The sequence below is a fragment of the Schistocerca gregaria genome, unplaced genomic scaffold (assembly GCF_023897955.1).
Source record: "Schistocerca gregaria isolate iqSchGreg1 unplaced genomic scaffold, iqSchGreg1.2 ptg001298l, whole genome shotgun sequence".
Classification (NCBI taxonomy): domain Eukaryota; kingdom Metazoa; phylum Arthropoda; class Insecta; order Orthoptera; family Acrididae; genus Schistocerca; species Schistocerca gregaria.
The window spans coordinates 25,001-30,000 of NW_026062610.1; the positions used below are offsets into that span (position 1 = coordinate 25,001).

General features: G+C 53.4%; 1 non-coding gene across 1 annotated transcript in view; it reads left to right on the forward strand.

The window, feature by feature from the left end:
* The first annotated feature begins 3,350 nt into the window (after positions 1-3,350).
* Positions 3,351-5,000, forward strand: part of LOC126330474 (small subunit ribosomal RNA) — a 1,893-nt gene continuing 243 nt past the window's right edge. Inside the window, exon 1 of the ribosomal RNA XR_007562927.1 lies at positions 3,351-5,000. This exon is cut by the window's right edge and continues 243 nt beyond it. This is a non-coding gene — a ribosomal RNA (small subunit ribosomal RNA).

Here is a 5,000-nt window from a genome sequence, read left to right on the forward strand (position 1 = left end):
CACGTTGGCCCCTAACCTAACCCACGTTGGCCCCTAACCTAACCCACGTTGGCCCCTAACCTAACCCACGTTGGCCCCTAACCTAACCCACGTTGGCCCCTAACCTAACCCACGTTGGCCCCTAACCTAACCCACGTTGGCCCCTAACCTAACCCACGTTGGCCCCTAACCTAACCCACGTTGGCCCCTAACCTAACCCACGTTGGCCCCTAACCTAACCCACGTTGGCCCCTAACCTAACCCACGTTGGCCCCTAACCTAACCCACGTTGGCCCCTAACCTAACCCACGTTGGCCCCTAACCTAACCCACGTTGGCCCCTAACCTAACCCACGTTGGCCCCTAACCTAACCCACGTTGGCCCCTAACCTAACCCACGTTGGCCCCTAACCTAACCCACGTTGGCCCCTAACCTAACCCACGTTGGCCCCTAACCTAACCCACGTTGGCCCCTAACCTAACCCACGTTGGCCCCTAACCTAACCCACGTTGGCCCCTAACCTAAGTTACGCTGCACCTTAACCTAAGTTACGCTGCACCTTAACCTAAGTTACGCTGCACCTTAACCTAAGTTACGCTGCACCTTAACCTAAGTTACGCTGCACCTTAACCTAAGTTACGCTGCACCTTAACCTAAGTTACGCTGCACCTTAACCTAAGTTACGCTGCACCTTAACCTAAGTTACGCTGCACCTTAACCTAACTTACGCTGCACCTTAACCTAACTTACACTGCACCTTAACCTAACTTACACTGCACCTTAACCTAACTTACACTGCACCTTAACCTAACTTACACTGCACCTTAACCTAACTTACACTGCACCTTAACCTAACTTACACTGCACCTTAACCTAACTTACACTGCACCTTAACCTAAGTTACACTGCACCTTAACCTAAGTTACACTGCACCTTAACCTAAGTTACACTGCACCTTAACCTAAGTTACACTGCACCTTAACCTAAGTTACACTGCACCTTAACCTAAGTTACACTGCACCTTAACCTAAGTTACACTGCACCTTAACCTAAGTTACACTGCACCTTAACCTAAGTTACACTGCACCTTAACCTAAGTTACACTGCACCTTAACCTAAGTTACACTGCACCTTAACCTAAGTTACACTGCACCTTAACCTAAGTTACACTGCACCTTAACCTAAGTTACACTGCACCTTAACCTAAGTTACACTGCACCTTAACCTAAGTTACACTGCACCTTAACCTAACTTACACTGCACCTTAACCTAACTTACACTGCACCTTAACCTAACTTACACTGCACCTTAACCTAACTTACACTGCACCTTAACCTAACTTACACTGCACCTTAACCTAACTTACACTGCACCTTAACCTAACTTACACTGCACCTTAACCTAACTTACACTGCACCTTAACCTAACTTACACTGCACCTTAACCTAACTTACACTGCACCTTAACCTAACTTACACTGCACCTTAACCTAACTTACACTGCACCTTAACCTAACTTACACTGCACCTTAACTGTCACATGTAACGTCACAGGAATGTAGCTTTGCCTAACAGCAACCCTCTGAACATAGTTCACTGCTTGGATCCTCTGGTGTCATGTGTATTTCTTGATGCCATGGTGCGTACCCTCACATAAAGGTCTTTCGAGTGTTGCGTACTTTCTACACAGTCCCGCTAACCACTGGAAGGGTGTACCGCTACAGAACGAATATCGCCCTCCCCTCCTGCCCTTCCAAGCTGGTCGGTCAGGCGTTTGTTTGTGAAATGAGCCTTGCAGCTGTTCAGTTGCATTCGGTTGTCGATGCAGTCAGTGTACGTTGTGGTACGGCCTGTGTGGACTGTCCGCTGATGTACGCGTAACCCACACTGATCATCCGTCGTTACGTACTGAGTGACATAATGTGGCACATGCTTGACCGTACACCGGCTGCGCCCTACAATGGCGAATCATAAGGGCCATATGTTGTGCACGATGCTACTTGTCTCGTCTCCCCATTACAGCGAGATTGCACTGTTGTACGCCGTACAGACATGTGGTAAGTAGGTACGGACGAAAGTATTGCATGTTGGCCCCCCCCCCCCCCTCCTCCCTCTGCCGGGAATCAGCGTGAGCCGTCTGTTGATGTAGCGACGAGGGTTTTCCTATTTAATCGTATTGCCCCACACAACATGATAGCACGGTGGACCGCGTTCCACATCTGCGACATGCTACAGAGGCCGGTTGACAGTCGACCGCGCAAGGGACATTGCACACGTGCGCGGACCATCTTCCACGTGTTCTCTCGTGTACATGCCGCAGTGTGTATGTGGGCTGATGTAGCGTGTCGTGACACATAACATGCAGGCATGCCAGAATCGTAGATTTCGCAAATGTAGATTGACGTATACGTTTGCTGCCAAAGATCCGCAAATGAACTGGAAATCAGTTGTTGAGCGGTTGTTCGCGCTGCAGGTGCATCGGTGATAGCGACGATCGGTACATCTGTGAACCGGTTGTTTCGGCGGTACCCGCCATGCCCCCGAACCTGAGTTGGCCATGTGGGTATGAAGCGATACGAGGCTGTGGCTTGGCGGGACAGTCCCCGGCCGGTGAGGGGGGGCCGCCCGGCGTGCTGGCCGCGCGCTGCGTGAGCGCACGCACTACAGCCGGCTGGTGGGGGGCGCCCAGTGGCAGGAGCGCCGGCCGACGGGCCCGGCTGGCGTCCCAGCTATGCGCCGGCGCACCCTGCGCGCGGCGCCAGGCGGCCAAAGTGGGTTCTGTCGAGCCCGGTGCGAAGCGCGGTGGACATCTGCAGTGTGCTGGTCCGATTGCGGACTGTGTGCGTTGAGGATGCGCCGCCGCCCGGCACTCGGCGTCGCGACGCCGTCTGCTGCTCGGTCGCCCCCAGCGGTTCTCGCAGGTGGTTTGTATCGCAGCTCTGCGGACGTGTTGGCGCGTGCGCTGTGCTGGGAGAGTTCGCTTCTGCACCCAAGTGGGGCTTTGCCCTTCTGTGGCGCTGGCGTTGGAGCTGCCGGTCACCGTAGGTGGCGCGTGTTGTTTCCCGCCGGCAATGCCACGACAGCACGCTCCCGGGCCTCTGTCGGCAGCGGCAAGCTCAGTTGGGAGCACGGGTGTTCGCACTGAAAGCGTCTACTCGCCTATCTCCGGGCGATTGCGCCTCTCTCGAACCCGACCAAGTACTTAGGACGGCGCTGCGCGCCGCCGGGACCTGAGAGGGTTTCGAGGTGTATCGTGCAGGGGAGCTCAGCCTCCTCCTGTTTGCAGAATAATTGAGCGGACGCTTGCGTGTTCGCGCGGGCCCTCGGGACACACTCCCGGGCGGCCGGCTGCTCAGCTCTCGTTGACGCAGCTCCCTGGTTGATCCTGCCAGTAGTCATATGCTTGTCTCAAAGATTAAGCCATGCATGTCTCAGTACAAGCCGCATTAAGGTGAAACCGCGAATGGCTCATTAAATCAGTTATGGTTCCTTAGATCGTACCCACGTTACTTGGATAACTGTGGTAATTCTAGAGCTAATACATGCAAACAGAGTCCCGACCAGAGATGGAAGGGACGCTTTTATTAGATCAAAACCAATCGGATTGGCTCGTCTGGTCCGTTTGCCTTGGTGACTCTGAATAACTTTGGGCTGATCGCACGGTCCTCGTACCGGCGACGCATCTTTCAAATGTCTGCCTTATCAACTGTCGATGGTAGGTTCTGCGCCTACCATGGTTGTAACGGGTAACGGGGAATCAGGGTTCGATTCCGGAGAGGGAGCCTGAGAAACGGCTACCACATCCAAGGAAGGCAGCAGGCGCGCAAATTACCCACTCCCGGCACGGGGAGGTAGTGACGAAAAATAACGATACGGGACTCATCCGAGGCCCCGTAATCGGAATGAGTACACTTTAAATCCTTTAACGAGTATCTATTGGAGGGCAAGTCTGGTGCCAGCAGCCGCGGTAATTCCAGCTCCAATAGCGTATATTAAAGTTGTTGCGGTTAAAAAGCTCGTAGTTGGATTTGTGTCCCACGCTGTTGGTTCACCGCCCGTCGGTGTTTAACTGGCATGTATCGTGGGACGTCCTGCCGGTGGGGCGAGCCGAAGGCGTGCTTGCGCGTCCCGAGGCGGACCCCGTTGAAATCCTACCAGGGTGCTCTTAGTTGAGTGTCTCGGTGGGCCGGCACGTTTACTTTGAACAAATTAGAGTGCTTAAAGCAGGCAAGCCCGCCTGAATACTGTGTGCATGGAATAATGGAATAGGACCTCGGTTCTATTTTGTTGGTTTTCGGAACCCGAGGTAATGATTAATAGGGACAGGCGGGGGCATTCGTATTGCGACGTTAGAGGTGAAATTCTTGGATCGTCGCAAGACGAACAGAAGCGAAAGCATTTGCCAAGTATGTTTTCATTAATCAAGAACGAAAGTTAGAGGTTCGAAGGCGATCAGATACCGCCCTAGTTCTAACCATAAACGATGCCAGCCAGCGATCCGCCGCAGTTCCTCCGATGACTCGGCGGGCAGCCTCCGGGAAACCAAAGCTTTTGGGTTCCGGGGGAAGTGTGGTTGCAAAGCTGAAACTTAAAGGAATTGACGGAAGGGCACCACCAGGAGTGGAGCCTGCGGCTTAATTTGACTCAACACGGGAAACCTCACCAGGCCCGGACACCGGAAGGATTGACAGATTGATAGCTCTTTCTTGATTCGGTGGGTGGTGGTGCATGGCCGTTCTTAGTTGGTGGAGCGATTTGTCTGGTTAATTCCGATAACGAACGAGACTCTAGCCTGCTAACTAGTCGCGTGACATCCTTCGTGCTGTCAGCGATTACTTTTCTTCTTAGAGGGACAGGCGGCTTCTAGCCGCACGAGATTGAGCAATAACAGGTCTGTGATGCCCTTAGATGTTCTGGGCCGCACGCGCGCTACACTGAAGGAATCAGCGTGTCTTCCTAGGCCGAAAGGTCGGGGTAACCCGCTGAACCTCCTTCGTGCTAGGGATTGGGGCTTGCAATTGT